Source organism: Nipponia nippon, unplaced genomic scaffold (genome assembly GCF_047370975.1).
Source record: "Nipponia nippon isolate SJK-2023a ecotype South Korea unplaced genomic scaffold, ASM4737097v1 scaffold_10, whole genome shotgun sequence".
Taxonomy (NCBI): Eukaryota; Metazoa; Chordata; class Aves; order Pelecaniformes; family Threskiornithidae; genus Nipponia; species Nipponia nippon.
The window spans coordinates 24,487,207-24,510,677 of record NW_028262291.1 but is presented as its reverse complement, the minus strand read 5'-3'; the positions used below and the strand labels follow the sequence as shown (position 1 = coordinate 24,510,677).

The following is a 23,471-nucleotide window of genomic DNA, read 5'->3' as shown; positions in this document are numbered from 1 at the left end:
TTTGACAGCTGCATATAATTCTGGTGTGTCTAGTCTTTTGGATCTTCTAATTCAATTTACTCAGATATGATTTATTAATTTTAGGTTTAGTTAAATTAATGAAGGGTACTTATTTTTCCCCCATGTGAGTAATTTTGATATTACAGACAGTACTGCTTTTTCATGAATTTGATCTCTCATGCTCTTGTCATGCTTGTTGAGTTTTTTGCCTGTTTATACTGTGTGTTACTATGTGTTACAAATTTGCTACAAAATGCTGTGCAATACGTTGTGGTTTGGGTAATAATAAAGTGGTGCATCCATTTAGATGAAATGCTTTTAGCTGCTGTGATTTCAAGGACCAAGCTTGATGGACCAGTCCTTACAGATGATCACTTCATAATCAGTCAAACTGAGGTAATATGAATTGAGCAACTTGTGAAGGAAATTTTTTTCTGTTGTTTTTTCTTTTTTTTTTTTCCCCCTTCTCTAGATCAAACCTTTCTCTTTATTCATATGTTTCTTTGACAGAGCAATTTCCTGTTGGAATACTAAGTGACGTTCAAATAAAACTGAGTCAGTTTTGTTAAATTTTGCTCGAAAAAGAGTTTTGTAAGCATCAAAATGAAGTTTCTGAGAATTGTTACAATTTTCTATTTATTTTTCTTTTTTCCTCTTTTAAATTTCATAGTTTGCTTATATGACTTCATACTCTTGTATTCAAAAACCATTGAAGTTCCTAATTCACTTGGGTGATTTAAAAAAATAAACCTTTCTTGTATTCTCTTTAACTTTAGAGGACAGAGAATTACTGTGCACAGTGAATACATAGTAGAGTTGAGAATAAAGCTTTTTGAAATCTCTGCTTTTTAATCATTATGCACTGTGACATGCCACAGTATTTCACCTTTAAACAGTGTCCGTAGTTAAAAAAACAGTCTTTAAACAGAATTTAGTCATAATTTTCTGGTACTGGTATTTAATTGCTACTGCTGTGCTTTTGGATACTGTTTGGTTCCATTTTCAGTAGGTTGACATTGTGAAGTCAACCTTGAATCTACACATTTTGGTGAGATCATTCTGCTTTTTAAAATAGTTGTCTGCACTCATTTAAGGAAATTGGCTGGCACTCCTGTGCTGGAGTGACACCCTCTGCTAGAGTTTACTTCCCTCCTCCCTACCCATGGTAGTACTAACTTGAAGTTATATAGTATGTTTGTGTTAGTGAAATGACTCACCCTGTCTCAAATCTGCACAGAAAAATGGCTGATACAGGAAACAGAAATGTACATTTATAACTGCACTGTTGTAATTATCTAGAAGACAGGTAGGATGCAGAGTGGAGCTGCTGAGCAGCTTTTATCAAGTGAGTGAGAAAGCAGTTGAGTTCCACAACTATAATTTTTTAATAAATTTATCTATTTGCAGAAAAGTGACTGTGTTACTGAGTTCCACAGATGTAGGATATACAGGGTGCTGTTTTCTTCCACTACTTCTTTCTTGAACTGCTTTTTCTCCCCTATTCAGAAACTGTCATGCATTTTTATTAGGAAAAAAATCTCTTGCTTCTGCTCTGTAATTTTATGAGTAATTCTTATCTAACCTCTAAGGTTTTAAGAAAAAAATATTATTTATCTATGTTAATTATAGGAAAATAAGTAGAAACTTTCTCTATACATATTTGTTGCCTTGAATTATGTAGTTTGGACCTGTGCTGTGGAATGAAAAATATGGCTTCAGACAGTACTGATTAAATGTTTAATGTGCATCCTGGAGGTGACACAATCGTTTTTCAGTATACAACAAACAGAACTACTTTCAGCAGCTACTGCTCTCTTTGTTGGATTAAGCTTCTTTTGCATCATCTTTGACAAAATCCAGATTCCAGATTACTTTGAGTTTTTCTCTTTTTTTGTTTTTGCTGTCAGCAATGACTGTCTGCTCTTCTCTGCTGACCCAACAGCAAGTTCTGGCCCTCAGCCAGATAATCCCCTCTGTGGCTCTCTGTATGCCAGGACTACTGTGTCTTTGTTATTCAAGACATCTTCAAAGCATCAGAATTTACCAGCATCCTGGAAACACTGCTTCTCCTGCTTCTTGTACTATGGGTTTTTCCCCCTTTACACTTTCAGAGAAGTCCTCATCTTTTTTCTGATTGAAATCCTTTTTATTCCCTTAAAGACATAGCATGTTCTAAAACTTTCTTAATAATATATATACTGTTCCCATAACACTCTGTTCATTTGAAATCATATGCGTTTTTGGGGGATTCTTTCAAACTCCGACAAAATAGTTTTGACAAAAACTAAAATGGTATAGTCAGAGCTATTTCTGCTCCAATTAATCTTTACATTAGAAGGTGTTTCACAGAGAGCTACAGAAGTGAAAATTCATCTCTGTGGGAATTGTCAGTTACCATCAGAACTGTAGCTGGTTAACAAACTGTTACTAGGGCATATAAAATTAAACTGAAAGAATATTTTTCCTGACCTTCAAACAAGCTAGCCTTACTTGCTTCCAGTAAAAACACAGTTAATGTATTTTTATAGAAACAAATTAAAAAATGATAAATTTAGGCAGACTCAAGAAAAATCTTAGCAATGGTGAGAGTTATTAGGTTGCAGGACACTGAAATTTCTCATAACTTTTATATTTATCCCATCACTGCACTGGTCAACAGACAAGAAAACATATTCTTAGAGACAGCATTGACCAGAAAAATAGTAGCACAGGAGCTGAATTAGTCTGTTGACGTTGTGTATATAGGTTTTAATCTTCTGTCATGAATTACTTGTTGCTGCTCTGCTGAGGCCAGCAGTGTGTCGTCATCTGATATGTGGGGTCTCTGAATACTGGAAAAGTTTGGTCAATTTGCAGGAGTAATAACCTCCACACTGTGCTATACAGCCCATCCATTTTGCCACATGCTGTACTGCCTTGATTTCTTCATAAATAATCCCTCCCAAAATGAAACACCTCCATTTGCTGCTTCTCTACCCAGTTCTGTTGACTAAAGAGAATGGAGTGTTTGTGCTCCAAAGCTGGTTCTGATTAAGGAGTTTATGATGATGAATGAACTTAAAATCCTGGTAAAGAAAATATTCTGATATAAAGATACAGTTATTTTTAAGATTTATGTAGAAAATCACAGAAAAATTTTATTTTGACTAATGCATACTTACAATGCACAAACCTGATTCTTCAGAATACTTCCTGGTTGTTTATTCAGTAGAGCATCCATGAGAGCTTTGAAAGTGGTCAGGTAAAGGTTCTTGAAAATAACATGCAAGAAATGCTGTTAGTGATGTGCACTTTCATGGAGATCTTGGCTGTCTCCCTTGCTCTTAAAAATCAAAGATTAGATCCAGTCTTGAAACATGAGGGTTTAGGTCTCTTATTAAAGTCTCTGATACTTGCCACAAGCTTCTATTACAACTTTGTAAAGAGTTATTTCTATAAATAAGAAAAATAAAAAGTTTCTCTTGTATTCTCATTCTTAGTGTGAGAAGATAAACACATTTCTATTGAAAGCGTGGGCACATTCTTTGGCTCTTATCTCCTTCCAAAGCATCTAGTGACCATGTCCCACTGGCTGTTGTGGAGAGTTCTTCCTTCCCAATGTTTTATGCTCTCTGTTGCTGAAATAAGTAATGTGTCTGACAGGAGGAGGCAAGGGTGTTCTGCTCTCCTGATCACTTCTACATTTAAATGCCTGCTCAATATACAGTCTTTACTAGTTTGAATTTGAGTAAGCATTCATCAATTTTCTGTGTGCTTGTCTGAAATTTCAAATTATATGTCTTTAGGAAAGACCTGTTTTCAGGTCTAAGTATGTAAGTATAAAAGTTATGATTTGTGTCTTTGCAGTAATAAATGAGATCCTGAACTTTTGAGTTTTCCTTTGAAAGAAATACATTCTGTTACAAAGTATTCTTAGAAAAGTGTGATGACCATGGAGGCACCCTGTGATGTAATCATAGAATGATTTGGGATGGAAGCGACCTTTAAAGGTCATCTAGTCTAACCCCCCCTGCAATGAGCAGAGACATCTTCCAACTGGGTCAGGTTGCTCAGAGCCCCATCCAACCTGTCCTTGAATGTTTCCAGGGATGGGGCATCTACCACCTCTCTGGGCAACCTGTTCCAGTGTTTCACCACCCTCATTGTAAAAAATTTCTTCCTTAAATTCTAGTCTTTTAGTTTAAAACCATTACCCCTTGTCCTATTGCAACAGGCCCTGCTAAAAAGTCTGTCCCCATCTTTCTTATAAGCCCCCTTTAAGTACTGAAAGGCTGCAATGTCTCCCCAGAGCTTTCTCTTCTCCATGCTGAACAACACCAACTCTCTCAGACTTTCTTCATAGGAGAGTTCCATCCCTCTGATAATTTTTGTGGTCAGTCAGATCAGTTGACTACAATGCTGTCTTCTGACCTAAAATTTAGAGTAACATGGGAAATTAGAAATTGAAAAATGCTGGAAACTTGAAGTAGTTGTTATATAATGTGTTTGCTATTTGTGAGTCATATATTCTCTCTATAATCAACAAATAGATATAAATGTGGATACAGGAAACCAACAGCATGGGGTGGCAGTAAGTATCAGTAAGGTTGGTGTCAAACATAAATAGAGAGAAACTAGCAAAAGACCAGCCTTCCCAAACTAGAGATTCAGGAGCTGATGGTTTGATCTTGGTTAGGTTTGCAGCTATGCCTCAGCGAAGGTTGTAAGAGTAATTGAGGCAGGGCTCTCAGCACTCTCCTGTTGGTGCAAGAGTGCAGCCATCCTCCTTGGGACCAAACAGCACCTAAGTCACTCATGCACATATTTCTGGTTCTTCTCAGTATCTAAATCAGTATCATTCAGTTTTCATATAGGAGGAGATGGTACTTCTGTAATGAGCAGGAGACAGATAGACAAGAGTGGAGCGTTGGTCTTCTGAGTAGGCTATTAAAAGTTTATCTTGAAGGATGAGGTAGGAAGTGAAAGTGTTGGGGTTGACTGTGTTGTATTTACCAACTGGTTGCTGCACATTTGGAGCTCTGGTGTTCATGGGAAGTTAGTCACATATGTGTTTAAAGCCTTTGTGCTGAGGTACCTGAGCTTTGAACCAGGAAACTCCAGGTCCAGGTCTTGTCACTGGTTACTTCTACTCAAGGAGTTTGACTGAGCGTGTCTTGGGAAATCACAGTTTTCTCTTGTGGGTTGCTACTGCCAGGAATACAGGTTAGTCACTGTAAAAATGTTCCTAAGAACAGATAATTCATACCCTTGCAGTGTTGGCACTGAGAATTACTGGCATACTGTAACCTTAAAACCGTACAGAGTTTAGAACATTTGTCTGTTTGACTACTTGTGCTTCAATTATTGCATTATAAGTGGATTCATGGCCTGACATTTGCTGCTCTCCTCATAACAACTATTGTCATAAGAAACCAATATTCAAAACTGCACTGGTTCAATGCCTGACTTCAGAGAAAACAGAACTGCCACTAATTCTACAGTCTTTACTGGCAATTCCCATTCTTTGTACTAGTATTTCTCCCGTCTGTCCCCTTGAGGCAGTAAGAAGGGAAAGAAACACGGTAGAGAAACTGATATCTGTTGTGGAGATATAATAAATTCCTAAAAGTATTCTTAAGGCCTTTCTCATCTTTTGGATATTCTGGATTGAATGCAGTAGGTATAAAGAGATCAGAGCTCTGTTTCATTAATTTACTTTTTTTCTTTAATTGTCAGTATGTCAAACTGATCTGATTTCCAGGGTTCCCCTCTTCACTCACCATAAGAAATTAATCAACACTAATAATTATAAACAGTTCTGATTTCAATGTTTCTTTAATTTTGAAACAATTACCAAATATTTCCTGTTAATTTCTACTTTCCTGCTTTAATCTAGCAGCATTATTTGAGTCCTTAATTTCAGTTGCTCTTCCTTCTTCATCATCATTATAATCCTGGAATCTACATCTCATTTTCCCCTTTTTAAATATGCTTATTATATGTATTTTAAAAGTATTTTCTTTGTCTGAAAGTTTTTCTCAGCTCCCTCAAAGGATAGAGGAAAATTTAATATAAGTAAACATTGAAGTCCTAGAGATTGATGTGAAATAGTTATCTGGGTCTGTATCATTTTTATCACTTCAAGGTCTCAGCTTGAGATGGATGTTGCCTTGGAAGTGAGAACCAGGAGAAAGATTCTCCCTTACTAATGACATAAACTTTCTATCTCCCACTCTTACCTTGCTCATTTGCATACATTATTCATAAAACTTCAGGTGTTTTCTATGTCTGGAGAAGCTGGTCTGACAATTCATAATCCTGGTTGAGGGACCAGAGTTACATATTTTCATAAGCATGTTTAAACAGAAAAGATAAAGCTCGCCAGGATTTGTCAGTATTAGTCATGGGGAAAAAATAGATAAAGTGATGGTCATTAAATTACTTTGACATGATTATTACCTTTTTAGAAAGTATAAATGCAGAAAAAATGAGTATATCTGTAACTAGATCTTGCAATAAAGTCCTACATTTCTCTTTCTCCTGTAAAGTTAACTGAAACCAGAGCAACCTGCTCCAAATAGAATAAGATTTCAAACGTGATAGAATATTGCATTTTCATAGTAAATCAATTACACCAAATTTAAATTTCCAAGTGTTTTCAAATATTTTAACACTCCTGAAAATTCATGTTGTTCAGTTTGTTTAGATTCAAAGGTCTTTTGATTTTTCTATTCACATATACTGTAGTAAACTTGTCAAAATACGACACTGAAACTGAAGATCAACAGATTTGAAAAAAGTTTTTTCTCTGTGTTCTGTTCTCAGAGTATGTTTGTAAATACAGAAATGAACTATGAGGGTAAAAAAGACAGATGTTACAAGTTCTGGACATTATTTTCTTCTCAGATATTGAGAGACTGTATGTGGGTTGATGAAAGTATATTATTAGTGTCACATTTAGTTTTGCATCTGATGTCAGTCTCAGCTACGAAGTCATGCTTTTTGGTATTGTGGATTTTTTTTTAAAGTTTTTACATTTTTTTCCCCCATTCTTAATCAAAGAAAGCCAAGGAAGAAAATGCAGAAAAGTCAGTAGTTCATTAGCATGCTGCTGATTTCTAATGTGGGAGTTTCAGGTTCAAGGCCCTGCTTTACTTGTTCCCAGATCCCAGGTAAAAATGTTTAAATTAATTGGGATGTTGAATATTTGCCTGTCTGGTTTTGACCAGAGAATTTATCTTTAACATGAGCAATTTTTCAAAATAAAAGTTTTCCTTGAAAATGTTTTTTTCTTCTCAAAAATTCAAAGGAATGGAACGTACAATTAACAATAATTATATTACAATTATTAGCCTAGATTCTTCACTGAAATGGCTTTGAATTTGCCAACATAAAATACTTATCTGTGGCCATTTTGTTCTTTCTACTGTTAGGAAAGAAACTGAGAGAGAAGTCTGTGCTATTTCATCCTGTAAATGAAAATCAGGTGGAAAAAGCATGTGAAGTTCTTTATCCCTATTTGATGGGGATGTTGGATTGGTCCCTAACAGTAAAATCTGTATGGAAGAAGTTATTTCTAGTTTCTATTATACTAATCTACAGCAAATCTTTACTGAAAACCGTGCTTTCATTATTATTCTTTAATGCTATCCAAACTAATTTTGATTCATTTTGAGATAAAGATTTTATTGGTTAATGATTTTCTAAAATCTAGGTATCTGAGAACCTTGCTTTCTTTCCATCCACTCATTTTTAAATGCCATTAAAAACAGTCAGGATCATCTCTTAGAATCTGTTTATAATAAGTATACACATTGTTTGTAGTTTTGCTGATCACTGAAGTTGTGGGGCTTTTTTCTTAAGTCTTATTCTTTGCTCCATTATTTTTCTAGGAATAGAGTGGATTTACATGTTTGTAAGTGCTGTTAATGTATTCTTATGCTCTACACGTACAAAAGTTATTTCCCTTGTACTAGAGCACCTGAAAAAAATGTAGTTTTATATAAAAATCTGTATATTTTTATATATATTATATTCCTAAGGCCATTTTAACAGCTTGTAATGAGGATGGGAGAATGGACTATGTTTATTCAGGATAAGATCATGACTTAGATAGGATAATCTAAAACCTGAATGACCATTGTGCCGTAGTAGTGGGGCAGGAGGGAAGAGTGGGAGGACTTATAAGTGAATCTGAATTGCAGAAAGACTGTTTGATGTGCAAGAAGTATGGACAGAAATTCAGAACAAACAGCAAGTTGTCTTCTCCATGGATTAGCTGTATCCTGTAAAAATAGTAATCTCAATTGATATTCTGCTGATGTAATGCTAGCTAATTCCCTGTATGACCAGTAGGTCTCTCAGGGGTTATATGCTGAAATCACTTCCCTTATTGTTCGACTAAATTCACCTCACATCTTCTGTCTCAAATCCCATCTGGTCTCTAGCCTTATACAACCTGAAGTTCACCTTCAGAGCTCTTTGCAATTCTTAACTTCCTTTTTGTTTCAGTGCTCAGGTCTTTTAGTTCTTACCCTCTGAAGTCCATTGTACTGGTTTCGGATGGGATGGCGTTAATTTTCTTCGTAGTAGCTTGTATGGATTTGTACTGAAAACAGTGTTGATAACACAGGAATGTTTTCATTATTGCCAAGCAGTGCTTACACAGAGTCAAGGCCTTTTCTGCTTCTCACACCACCCCACCAGCGATTAGGCTGGAGATGCACAAGACATTGGGAGGGGACACAGCTGGGACAGCTGACCCCAGCTGACCAAAGGGATATTCCATACCATATGACAATCATGCTTAGCAATAAAAACTGGGAGGGTGAGAAAATTTGCAGGGACTGCTGTTACTCAGGGACTGGCTGGGCATTGGTCAGCTGGTGGTGAGCAATTGGGTTTGGTTGGGGTTTTTTCATAACATTTTTTTCTTGTTTGTTTGAGTTTTTTTCCCCTCTTCACTTTTTTTCATATTAAGCTGTCTTTTTCTCAACCCATGAGTTTTCAGTTTTACCCTTGCAATTCTCTCCCCCATCCCACTGCAGGGGGAGAAGTAAGTGAGCAGCTGTGTGTGCTTAGCTGCCTACTGGGGTTAAACCACAACTTCCATTCAATTCCACATGTAATTTCCTTCCTTTGTTTCTCTCAGTTTCAGCTCCATGCCATCTCTCCTGTTTCTTTTGGTACTTGGGATGGCCTCTTGCTTGTGTTAAGTTTCCTTTCTTCTGATCATCTTTCAAAGTTTCCTTACATATTCCTTTGCAGAGGCTTCCAGAATGGGTTTTTCTCCAGCTGTTGTGACTAAAAATCAGTTAGCAATAAAATGATTCCTGTTTAAACTCTAAATTAAAAGAAGATGACACAAAAATATAATGATAAATATTATTCCATTTTGTCAAATTGTTTTATTTGTTTGACTGTCGGATTAGTCAAGATTCTGCTTACATGCTGCTACAAGGTTTCATGCAGTGCTTTGTAATGAATGTGCTGATAATACAGTGTGGTTTTGTGAAACTACAGATGAATAATTAGTTCTTTTTGAATATGTAAGTCAACAAATGTGAACTCATTTTTGATTAACAAGTTGATAATTTCTTAATAATAATATTCTAGTAAGGATTTGTTTATTTAATCTTCATAACAGTTCATCTGTAGATAATTCACTTTCAAGCTCATAGCTAACACTTGTTAAATTTTGATTAGTTTCAATTATCTCCATAGTTTTATTTCTGTATTGAAAGGTTGTATAACTAATCAATGGAATTAAAAATTTTGAAGTGTTCATTGGAGGAGGGTGGTAGGTGTCATTTAAATTCTTGATATTTTCTACGTGATTTTCAATTTACTTCAGTGTATATTCTAATATTTGCTTTTTGATTTATTTGTGATAGATAGTTTCTTTCCTGATAATACTGATATAAAATACCCTCAAAAGTGTGGTAGAATTTGGCCAATACCTCTAACACACAAATATTTAAATACAAATTTAAATTAATATTTAAATAGAGATAAATAAACATCTACAAATAACTATGACAGTTTGCAGAAAACATTTATTCTCAAATGTAACCCCTTTCTGCTTTCATTGATATCAAGCCACTTAGGATTTCACTACAACACTGTATTTCAGTACAACACTGCGCCTTTCCTCTGGCTCTTTTTTCCATAACTGATATAGGAAGTTCTTATGCCTATTCATAAGACCATTTCTATTCTGAACATTAAGATTTTAATTCAGTTTAAAAGCAGTAATTAAAAGCAAAATTTCAATTATATTTAAGGATAAATTTTAACTTAAACAAATGTGTAAGTTCTGAATATAATCATCATGTGCAGGCACTTATATGCACGGGTATGAGTATAATTAAGATAAATGGTTGCAAATATTGTACAACAGAACTAGAATTGATATTTGATAATTGATTTTATGAATGTTACAGCCTATTAGATACTATTATGAAAAGCATCTGTCTCAGCACCTGGCAGAAACTTTTGAAAATAATCTGTAGTTTTTATCTTTTGGTTTAACGTAAGTCACATGGTAACCATAAGCCTATGAGATCTGAAGAACAAATCAATGTATGGCTTGCTGCCTCAGATTTGTCTCCTGGTTTTATTATAACTGACAGTACATTGTTACTTTATTGCAGTTCCTACAGTCATGTTTCTTATTTTTTAAATACTCCATCCAACAAATGTACATGAATGATATTGAGCCGTGGCATTGCCTGAACTGCTTTAAAGTTGTCTGCTGTTTTAACGCTGTTTGTAACTTCATGGAAGTATTTTGATATTAAGGAGGTAATCAATGTTTAAAGACCTGCTGGAAAAGAAGCACTTTGCAGCATTCACAAAATTTTAAGCAATTGCCAATGATTGGATTACATGTTTACAAACACAACAAAGAGAAATTAAGTAACATCTTACATTTTAATTATGAGACAGTCTCAGAAATGAAATGTAACATTTATGTATTGTTTTCTCAATTCTGTTTTAACTGATACAGTGCAGCTCTCCTTTCTACTTGCTTTTGAGAGTGTAGAAATATTGCCACCAAACTGGCTTTAGTTTCTTTACATGCAGACCTTCAGTTTCAGGCCTGAAAGCATATAAAGCCCATATAAACTTATGCTCTGACCTTATTCTTTCTGAGCTGTGTACCTATTTACCATCTGTAATCGCCAGAAACTTTTATTTCTCTGTCACTAAATTGGAAGATTAAGTAACATGACAAAGTTCATGAGGGAGATATGGAAAATGCAGTGAATCTTGGGTGTATTAACTTGTAAATTTTGAGTGTTTTTTGTCAGGGCACCTTAAAGTCCATTGATTTTAAATAGCTCACAATTCTGTGTGTGACCAGGATTCACAAATACCTGGCCTCTTTTTCTGTGATTTTTTTTTTTCCCCAGTAGCACATGCAGACTGCCAGAAATGAAGTAGAATTTTCTTTTTTGCCTTCTTTTTCTCTCCAGAGCTTTGATCCTTCACTTTTGAAATATGGGAAATACTGCAATAATGTTCAAAAGAGAATTGTAAAGCATTTGGCTAAAATGGGGAAAACATTAGCTAATGCCTACATTATTTGCAGTATTCCCTCAACAGACAGTGTGCCAGCTTGAAATGGCTCTTACTGGGAGGCAGCAGCACTGTTCTGGGCTCTGAAAAAATTCTGCAGTCTTTCATGATGTTGATAAGTTCTGAAAATAGGTTGATCGGACTAAAAATAATTTCTTGTCTGGGCAGTACTTGGCATCATTCAATGCATTTATTTCATGAAGAAAAGAGAGGGTGAGGTTGTACGAGGAAAGTGTAAGTCTATCCAGTGGTGTTGCGAGAGGAAAATTCCTAAGCCTTTGTAATTTAGTTGTGAGATATAGCGCAACCATTAAAGCCCCAAACAACACCACCCAACGTTGTAACTGTCCCTGCAGCTGCAGCACTTTTTGCAGTAATTTGAGTCATTTCTCACGAGCTCTATAACACACCTGGAAGCTTAGAGTGCTACTCAATTCACTTCCTATGAGCAGCCTTCAGTAACTGTTCCTTATGCTGCAGTTGTAAAACAAACAAACAAGCAAAACATGTAAGGAGATAAGCTTGTGAATTGTGGGCACTGCTCTTCCCTAATGACTCTGTATTGAACCAGTGCCTTTAGAAAAAGAATTTGAAGCTGTCACCTTCTCTTCTGGATGAAAATAAAACTAAAGCTGAGATTTCCTGTAGTAATTACATTATCTATTGTTTGGCTTTTTAGCAGTAGAAATATTGACCAAAATCTGAGCTCTTACAGTTAATTCTGTGGAGCTGTATAACTTCTGAAATTTCTGTTTGAATAAAGCCAATGCTGGCTTGAATTGTTTTGTACTGCTGTTGTGTTTGCTCTTAGACAGTTGCTGTGTTCTGAATTCCCAGAGGTATTTTGATTGAGTAGTTGTCCATGCCACTGCTGTATTGGCATTCTAATATTTTTTTTTAAGGTAAAGAATTAATTCTAAATGTAAGAGCAATGTTATATAAGATCCAGGTACACTAATCCATTTTCAAGATGAAAATTGAACCTGAAGCTGAGTCCTTAATTGGCCCTTCAGTTTCCCCAGCACTGCTGAAATTAGGCACAATTCAGTTGTTTTTTTCAGCAGAGAAAGCTCTGTTGTTGCATCTTCTTCCTATTTTGCTCATTATAAGCATTGTTTTAGTCCTCTGTACGCTATTACTTTATGCTCCTCTAAGTTAATTTAAAGGGACTGACTAGCACTGAACACTGTAAATCCAGATGACGTTTTAGGCTTTGTTGTGGGCTAATTCATTGGCCTTGCACCAACTCAGTTGCTCTTTCTGCCATCCAGAAAAGTTCATTTACTTTGCATGGTAGTGCTATGGGTTGCCTTTGTGGCAAAAAAGAAAAAATAGTGTGTGGTAAATAAACAACGTGGTAGCCTCAGTTGTTAAGAATCTAAACATCGAAACAGAAATTCTACTAAGAGCAGAAAGAAGTTGTAGCTACATATAGAAACAATGTCTATATAAGGATGAAATTGGAAAGGCTGGGGCAAAATGTGAATTATAACTATCAAAAGAGTTATAAAACTTTGTAAGGGAAGGCTTTAGAAAAATATTAGATGTAAGAAAATATGAAAGATATTGTATGATATTGTTGGGGTAAGTGGGCATATAACAAATGTCTGAAGAGAAGATGAAGTATTCAGTGACCTCATTCTATTAGTCTTCACCAAAAAAGTGAATTACAAGCCTATTTTTAATAGTTAATAACAAAGAAAATAAATACAGGCAAGAATAATGGAAAATGAGTTAACACAGATGTCTGTAAGTTTTGTATTTATGGTATCCTGATATCCTGGAAATAGCTAAGTAACTAGGAAATGTTAATGTTGGAGAACTTGCAGGGCAGAGGGCTCAAAAAGGGTCAGCATTGCACCTAGCTGGGCCTTATAGCGGACTGTAAAGTAAATGCATTTGATACATTATACTGCTGGTGAAGAGGCAAATAAAAATAAAAAAATGAATTAATATAACAGAAATGTATGCATGACATACTGTTTCCACTCCACCTAACAGTGGATGGGGCATTTTGTTTACATCTGGGTACTGGAGAAGTTTTGACAAATATCAAAGTTCTGGTAGCAGAAAAAAAATGGTCAAATCTCTGAAGGATTTTAGTGTTGGTTGTTGCACTGACGGCTGTGATCACTGGTATGCATGCTCACTGTAGGTGAGACAAGAAGTTACTGGTTTTATTTGGTGCTTAGACATTGGGAAAATGATATTAAGAATAACAGAACATTGGAAAAATAATGTCACGGATGCTTTTTGCTAATAGTTTCTAGGAGTAACTAGAGGGCAAGTGAGCAGAAGGCTGTCTAAAGATCCTTGATTCTGTTTCAGAAAATTAGTGTGTGTGCTAGATGATTAGTTGAATTCTCCTGAAATCCCGTATTTGTAGGATATTAATAAAGAAAAGTAAGTGGCATTACTCTGGGGGTATGGTTATTGGATAAATCTTACATGTTTTGCTAAGTCTCTAGACTTACCACATACAATCATTGTTCTTCTCTTAGCTGCAGTTTTTCAAGTGGATGTCCCTCAGTGGTGTAGACATCACCAATTATAACAGCCTTGACTGTTTGTGTAAAATATATTGGTACAATAACAGCACAAAAATTTAATAATGACAGCAATAATGCATCATGCTGATTAAATGTGTTTTAATCTTTAGATTATCTCACCTTCATTTACACTCTTCTCTTACTACTTTTTCTACTATTGCTATTATGAATGCCACTGTTAAACCTTTAATTCATAGTACCAAACTTGCAGAAATGTTTATTAAGGCTTAAAATGTTTTTACATACGAAGAACATCAGTTCCAGCTCTTTATGTTCAGTAGTGATGATTTTGGTCACTGTTTGAGAATGAGCCATGAGACAATTTTGAAGGACTTCATCTTTCTGCTGCAGATTTGTTTCCTAAACCCATTATACTCTTCCTCTTCTCAGAGCTGTATTCTATGATGCTCCATACTGATGACTTCTTAAATGTCAGTAAATGGATTTTTTTTTTTTTAATTTTTACATTTCTCTGGTTTCATCTCATTTTTTTCTGTCTCGTATTTGTAATATTTTTATTCTAGTCATCTTTGCTTCCATATACTCTATATGCTTCCATATACTCTATATTCACAATATGTAGATGATACCAGCAGCTAGAGATTTCTGTGTAGTCATCTGCAGGCCCCAACCACACCTCTACTCTTAGGTGGCAGTCCTAGTACTATATGGCCACATATACGTCTATGAAACAAAACTTAATTATATCATCCAGGGCTGCATCAAACTGCTGCATTCTGACAGGAATATTATCTTTTACCTGATCCTGTGGAGACATGTCTATGACAGTCAGAGGAGGTGAGCTGCATATGAATTAATCTTTGAATTTTTTTTTTCATAGGAGACATAGTTTGGTGAGGGAAAGGCTACAGTTATCTAGCTTCGAAATTTAAGGATTATTTTACTGTGTTTCATATGATGCTTTTCTCTACTCCCTGTGAACCCATATATGACTTTTGAACAACTGGGAGTCATCAAACCAGGCACGAGGTTATTGAGAATATCGTAAACAGAAGAATTAAGCAGTATTTATATCTTTTTTTTTTTTTTTTCTTATATATTAAGAAGTTTTACCTACTGCCTCGCCACCTGGCTTTTTCCACGCATTTAAAGGAATGCATATTTCTGTAGGACTAAGGTAGTGAAGAAAAGGCAATTTGCTTTAGCAGATTCTGGAAGAACAGTCTTCTTTCCCGTGGCCTGAAGATGACTTCTGTTAAGACTGCACCTTTTAGGCAGGCACTCTGATTGCTTTCTGGCAACACAAACTGGCCAGCCTTACTTTTCACATATGAGATATATTAAAGAGTTCCACTATAGCACATTGGCTTTATAATTTGCTTCTCAAATATATGCCTTTGCTTTCAAACTTTTGCTTTGTCATCACACCGATTTCTAGTCTTCAGTGCACAATTGTCAAGGAACTGAGCACAAATTAGCCCCTTTTAATTGGCTAAGTAATAAGAGTCACTGAGCACCTTCTGAGTAGAGCAAATAGTTTTCCAGGTATCTGGCAGGACTGAACTACTGATGACAAATAATTTGCATACCCTGTTATCAGCCTGTAGATGTACATCTGTATTTTTTACGTTTTTAAGCTTCTAACATTTGTTCTCATTTGCTTAACTCCAAAATTCTTGAAGTGTGAGATTTGTTAAAAGTCCAGATTACTGATGCGTGCCTGAAAATTACCAGGAGGAGGTTATTCTTTTCAGATGTTTCTAATCATTTACATTGTACTGTTGCATTTCTATATCTGTATTTGTAATATTGTAAGCCAAGCTAAACCTGGCCACATGTGCTTACAGCCAGTCTGTATTTCTTTATGGCTAGATAAATGCAACATGTCAGAATCACTGTTCCATGAAGGGCTGACAAAACTGGAGAGCTCTATCATGTTACCTGCACTCATTCTGTGAGCACCTGTGTGCCATCACTTGTTTCTTTGTAAGTATTTGATGAGGCTTTAGATACTGAGCAGACGTATTAGACAACCTAACAGATTCTCTCACTGCAGCTCACCCCCAGTAGTATTTTTCTCTCAGTCTTGACAGGTTTAAAATTATTAAAAGCTTCCAAGTAGTTTTTTTCTCAGTATTTAGCATTCCCATCTGTAGGATGGCTTGAGGCCTGGTTCACAGGGGGTCACAAAGAGTAAGTAAAAAACCCAAGCCTACAGTCACCAGGTTTAAATTCATAATTCAGGAATCTGCAATAGAGTCACTTATCAAAAATGTTTGAAATTCCCTGTTGAGAGCACGGAACATTCCACAACACTGACTGGAAATCTTACTATGTTTTGATATTTTAGAATAAGAAAGAAATAACACTTACTAACCACACTAACTAGAAGATATTTGTTTACAGGTGCAAGAGGCAAAAATTTTTTAAATCAGTCTTATTTCCTACTAAAGGAAATGTTAAGCTCTCTTAAGCTTCTGTCAGAGCAGTAGGAATGAACTGGATCTCCTAAATTTTACTATATCTACCTATAGAGATTCTTCATTTTCTTGAGAGTCTACTCCACTGTTAAATTGATTTCACTATAAGAGTCTATTATTCAGCCTACCTGTTTCTTTTCTTTATGTAATCTCATTAATAAATATTGAAAAGCGATAAAGGGAGGCACTCTGGGATATAATCTACAGGATTTCCTTCAAATCCTTCTACCATTAATATTCAAGGAAAATGTGATTTTTTTTTTTTATAAGAACAATATTTTTTTGGCTGAGATTCCATTTTCTTTCCAAGTATTTGTGAAAGGTCTTTTTGGTTGAAACTGGGAATGCATGCTTCCTGAAAAGCAAAAACTTTGTTCCTGGCAGAACAAAATAAAACAGAAATAATAAAGGAACTCCCTGCAGCTCAAGCAACTTTTTACCTATATATGAAATATATTCTTGACTCTTATAAAATGTTAATAGCATGTTCACACTCACATATAAAGATTTAATTATGCAGGATTTTTGATGAATTGGTAGCATGTTCCTGTAAATTTCCCAGCTGAGATTTTATGTTTTTGTATACTACCACAGCACAACTACTGAAAAAACCTGCCAATCATTTAACCTCATGTTTTGTTTTGTTTGGGTTTTTTTTTTGTCTTTTCAGAAATGAATTTCTTTATTGCGAGAAATCATGATTATTCATTGATGCTGAAGGCAAAAGGGCTGATGTTCTACTGGGTGTTCTGAACAACGTGTAAGTGTAATACATTTACTGTAACACTGATTACATGTTCAATTAGCTAGTGATTATGACTTGATTTTAACAAAGAAACCACTGGTTAGAGATGTCTCTTGATTTATTGTTATTGCAGCAGCAGGTAAGATACTATGACAGATTGTGTCTGAGGTCATAGCTTTCTGAAGGTATTTTTGTCCCCTTGTTTTACTCTGCACATTAATCACCATCAGACTCTTCTACACATTCATAACCTTTGCTCAGGAAAATCCATAGCGACACAAGTCAAGATTAATGGTAATTGATAAGCAAAGCTCTGAAGAAAAATTATACAGGGCCTACCTGGTCAGCAAAATGACCTGATACTAGATAAACTACTTTATTTGTTAGCCTCCCCAAAAATAGCAGTATTGTGACCTTTTATAGTAGGAACTGCAAAAACAAGACTACACAATGGCTGACAGAAATGTAAATTCTGATTAAAATCTTCGGTTTTGAGAAGACACTAAGTAATATTAGTGACCTTCTCACACTTAATGCACTAGTACACAAGGGAAGGTGAAAAAGGTCATTTATTCTTTCTCACAGCAATATGTACTGAGCATTGTTGCTGTTCAGTAACAATATTGTTTCTGATATTGCTAGTGGGATGACAGTCTTAAATTGTCTTCTGTTTATGTTTGATTTCATTGCCATAAGCATTTCTTGCCTGATAAAGGTCCAGTTCTTTAGATTGATGTTGAATCTCTGAATATTCATCTGACTTTTGAAAGGCTAATTGATTCAACTTTATTCATGATGTTGTTTCAATCTTTTCTGTGCACAAACATTTGTGGGGATGATTTTATTGGCTCCAGTATTTGGGGATTGAATAGCTGTCATTCAAATAGTAATGCACTTGCACAGAAGCAGAATTTTGAGCATCCTATTATTCAGTATTTTCAGCATGATTCCTGTCACTGTTGTTAGAAAAGCTCCAATCCAAGAGTAGAAATGATATCAGCTGACTGAGGTGAAGTGTCATATAGAGTGACTAGTGAGAGCCTAAACGTGAGGTTTGCCACACAGCTATTCAGCTTGTCTTTGTTCATGTGAACTTTCCTAACAACTCTAAATAATAAATTACTTAATAAAAGATGGTCTTTCTGTAAATAACTTATCAATTGAAGGAAAGAGTTGTTTGAATCTGCCTGTTCAATTGTAGAGTAGAGCAGAGGTTCCCAAACTGGGATCTAAAAGCTGTGCAATGTGGACTGCAGCATGTCTGTGTTCTCTGCTGAAAGACTGACAAGAAGAAGATGGAAAAGTGGTCCTCTGGTCAAAAAATTGGAGGTGTGGTGTACCTGTGTAGCTACCTGTGTAGCTATTGGCTGTAGCTGAGCAAGAAGCTTCAGCTTTCCGTATCTGACATTGCATCATTTACATTTCCTGCTATTACAGCCCTTGTAATTTTATGATGCCCAGTTCTTCTCCCTGCTTTCTGGAAGGTACTGACTCCTAGTCCCTGGTTCCATAAAAGGGTAGCAAAAAATGCCCTACACAGAGTACTAGTATAGTTATATGTGCCTCAGTATAGCACTTAACGAGAACTAAGCATATGTGCAGTGGGTGTTTGATTTTCAGCACATTCAGCAATCAAAGGTATTCTGGCAGCAACAGGGTGATGCTGCTACTGATGAGAACTGGTCTTCATTTTTCAAGAAAATTTTTTGCACATCTGAAAATGCAAGTTGGAAGAAATGAAAATAGGTGTCCTCAGTCTTTAATCACAACAACCCACCTGATAACTTTTAGTTATACCAGTGCTTTTGCAATATGTGAGAAGCCAATTAAACACAGTTCTGTAATGAAAGCTGTCTGCCACAAAGCCTGGAGGTAGAAATTGGGCTGTGCTCCTAGCCATGCTTTTTTGGTGCTAGGCTCCTCCAGTATGAAGAGATACCAAACCCTAGTAGTCCTTGTTCGAACTAATGGTTCCCTATTACCAATTCCCTGCAGTCTAATATGAGTGTTTGGCAGCCCTGGAAACCCAGGTCTAAGGGGGACTGGCAGGCCCTGGAGTAGCTCTGCAACAGGAACCCCAAAGGCCTGGGAGGTGGGGTTGGAGCTGGAACTCTGAGTGCTTTGAGAAGGCTGATCCTGTACAGGGAGCTTCATTTCTGGGGGTAGATCAACCCCAACCCTCTGGATCAGCATATGGGATTTTTGATTACTGACACTGCATTGAGGATCCACGAACCTGAGGCAGCTCCTGATATTTTTTCTTTTTGTTTCCTTACTGTCTTTAATGCGTTTCATTTTCTAGGCTTCTTCCTGATTCAGAGAATTCAGTGTTTTTACAAAATATCATTATTTCATGGAATAGAAATTCTGTGTTAGGAGTCTTATTGCTGTGTAATTTGGGGGAAAAAAAAATTAATGATCTGTGTAGCGCTGGTAATAATCCAGGTATATATTAAAGGGGTTTTATGTGATAGTATTCTTCGGCTGAAAACAGTGTTTGGGAATGATTAATTTATTTCTTTCTCTTCTTAGAGAATTGGCTGCTAACTGGAAGCATTTTATACTGCGTAGATACTTGAGGCACTGTTATTTTCAATTCAACAGAAAATGGCTTTAACTAAGAGCAGAGAAATGACTGACAATATGTTAGGGGACTATGTATCACAAAATACACAGCTTCAGCTTGCATGCGAAAATATAATTTAGCTGTGATAATAGAAATTAGATTTCAATCAGTATGCTCTTTGTTATTAATCCATTTTTCTCCTTTCATCTAAAGAGGTCCTAATAACATGATAGACAAATCATACTCTTTAAAAACTGATTTGAAATAAAAATGCTTTTGAATCCTTGCAATTTCAGGCATGCATTTTGTAATAATAATAATAATAATATGTTCCCTTGCTACTATGTATTGGTGCATCCTTGTAAGTGTACACAGTGTTGTACTTCTATTTTTGGTCCAAGTTTATTGTTATGAATGAAATTATTCTTCCTATTTAAGCAAATTTGTGAGGAAACTGTGGGAGGTACAGTAAGAACATTGAGTTTGAAGACCTAATAAAGATTTTAAATTATAAGGGATGATTGTTAATATCTAGGGTTGAAGTACTAAGGTAAACTTTTTCCTTTGGGGCAAAAGGGGTGGTGTCTTAAATAATTTTAAATCTTTGATGTTTCATCAGTTTCAATTACTCTCTGAAGCTGAGGAATTTGTAGTGTGTGTACCCAGGCAAACACTTCTGTGTGTGTTCTGCATAGCAGAACTTCTGTATAGGTGAGTACTATTAGAATCTCAATTGAAGATCTTTATGAAGCTTCTTTCTAGTAGCCACTTTTTGTGATACACAGAAAGACACTGATCTTATATATGAGGGCTTTTGGTCGGCTATTGTGGTTATCTTTTTGGTCTCTATGGCCAGCTTAAAGAACAAAAGACTTTATTGTCAATGATGTTGAGAAATTACTGCTAATTTAGTAACATTTCTTAGTTTCTTCTGCTGCTTTTGGTCTGGCTGTGACAATTTTTAGCTACCTAATATCACCTTTTAATATCACCCTTTCAGAGGGGAGGAAAGAGAAAACAACCCTGTTGCTTTTGTATGAGTTTATTTTGTTGAATTATAGTCAGAGATCCATTACTTTGTAGTCTGGAAACTTCAGCACTGTTCTTGTTTCATAAAGGAGCACAGGTTGGGCTTGGTGGCAATGGCTCCTCCATATTTAGTGTCTACAAGGTATGGCCCTAACATTCTCATGATCTAACACACAAGATGCTTGTGCATGATGCGTGTTGACAGAGCATTAGTACAGTCTTATGCAGGCTTCCTGAGACCAATAGAAAACATGCATGGTTTCTGACAGCCCTTTTTATACAGTGATCAAAACTTATCAGACTACACATGCATACTTTTTTGGACATGTATATTCCGTCCCTATCACAAACTATTAAGTCACTTTATGTTCAATAAATGTCTGCTTTATGTCCTTTTCTTTCTGTTATTTTGGAGATTTTTTTTTTGTTATTTTGATACTGTTTATCTTGCATCATATTCTTGTGTAGACACTTCATTTATTGTTCACAGCTTCTGTGGGGCCTACTTTGATTAATGCTTTTATCAGCTGTATCTGTATAATACTAAATTCTAATCAATTCTCCAGCAAAACCTACAACCACTAAAATGTCACTCAAGAATGAAATAAAAATGTTCATAGAATACTGGCAACATCTATTGCTGTCAGTGGATTCTAGGAAGTTCATAAAAACATCAAAAAGAATAGCATCATATTTTTAGATTGAAGAGGGCCCTCAGATTTGGGTTTTTTCGCATCAAAGATAATCAAGGCAACATTCTTGATTTTCATCACAAAATAAATTCTACAGATTGCAATCATTTATGTGGTGATGATCTTTGTGGAGTATTGAGAGAGAAACAATTCATTTTTCAAGAAGTGCTACCATTTCTTTTTCAAGAACATACCTAAAGGAAGCTGTCTGAAGAAGGGGAGCTTTTCCACCTCGTCAGCACTATTAATATCTTGGTTTTGTTGCACTACTGTAACTGCTCACCTTGGACTCCTCAGCAGAGGAGACCACAGCAGGAGCTGCAAGGTCTTTGCTGTCTGCTGACCCTGTAGTTTTTTCTGATAAAAGTTTATTCATGTATTTTGATTTCAAACAGAAACTTTTCTATTTCTTGCAAAGATAGCCTGGCTTCTTCCTACATGTTTAAATGTGTTACATAAAACACTTTTAATTTCTTTTTTCTTCCCCAAAACTACAAATGTTTCTCTCCAATTGGCTTATTATCATGCATTACCAAGGAGGGTGCCAAATGAACAGCTTCACTTGCTTCTGTAGTCACAGCAGTAGTTTGCTTCTGAGCTTGGTCAGGAATCACTGAAGAGAACATGAGATTTACGTTGTTAGTTGCAAATATCCCATTGAAGAAACCTTCATCTCTTTCTTGATTTATTGCATGAGAGTTTACCAGTTAGACCCTTGAGACAGCCATTGTGGGCTAATTATTATGATGTGAAAGAATCAACAGGACTAATGATTTCCAAGGCATTTAGGGTTAAATTCATCTTAATTAATTTAGGTGTCTGAAACTGTCTAAGATTTAACTATGTAGTATCCTTCTGTATGAGAGGACAGAAGCTGACTTCTCTAGAAGGTATTTCCTATATGAGTTTTTAAGACAGGTATGATGAATTTTCCAATAGAAATGGGTATTTTTTTCCCATTAATTTTAAGGAGAGTCTACAGTGACTATTTTAGACTTAAGCAACATACTTCAGATATTTAAGTTTAAACAGGAAACCCCATCCTTTGTGGAAAGCAAATTTTCCTTGACAGATTGATAACACTTAAGTCAGGATAAGAAACCTCTTTTACCTTGTGATCTACCAGGACACTTAGTTTTCCAAGTTTTGCCCATGATGTAATTTATTGTGGCATCTTGTGTACAGTATGTGAATGAAGAAAAATGCTTTTTCTTTTGTGCTTCAAGGTATAGACTGTGAAAAAAATCATCACATTTTATTATGGCATGATAATTATTCCCAGAGAGTGGCACTAATAGTTATGCAGAGCTAGTTTAAAATTGAACCAGTCTTGCCTCTTCAAATGTGTGCTGTCAGTTAAGTGCCTGTAATGCCATGTGACATCATCTCTGTGTTGCTTCAATCAAGAAGTTTTTCTGTGGTTTTTTTTTTCCCCCCAAATCTTTCACTTTATTGCAGAGTGGCACTAAAGATCCTGATACTTTGCCTCTTGGTCCACTGATTCTCATACTCTGAGTTTGCAAGCAAATTCTGGTCTGGGAGCATGCAATTATCAGTGGCACAATGTAAAGCTTTTGGAGGTATTCTACTGGTATTGTTTTAGAAAGAAAATATACTCCACTTTATCAAGCTTTTATGTAGGTCACCTAAAATATATATTTTTCAGCAGCATGTCGATGGAACTTAAAAATTTTTCAGGTTGTTTTTCCTCATCCACCATTAAAGTAGATCCTTTTAAACTTAACACAGGAAACCTAATGGCCGCAAGAGTTTGTTGCTCTGGTACCTTCACCATGATCTAATCTAGTTATGTGTATGGGTATAGGAAAAGCATTCATGTGATGGAAAAATGTGATATTTTAAGCATGTTCTCTGTATGATTCTGTTAAC

The 23,471-nt window shown here is 35.7% G+C and overlaps 1 protein-coding gene across 12 annotated transcripts in view; it reads left to right on the top strand.

Moving 5' to 3' along the window:
* Positions 1-23,471, top strand: part of LRRC4C (leucine rich repeat containing 4C) — a 582,163-nt gene that overhangs the window by 221,479 nt on the left and 337,213 nt on the right. For 9 of the 12 annotated variants that reach the window (XR_015701892.1, XM_087745986.1, XM_087745984.1 and 6 more), the window contains exon 2: positions 17,220-17,309. The exons of the other annotated variants lie outside the window; for them this stretch is intronic. The gene's annotated coding sequence lies outside the window, so the exon portion shown is untranslated. The remainder of the gene's footprint in view (positions 1-17,219; positions 17,310-23,471) is intronic. 12 annotated transcript variants of the gene reach the window in all.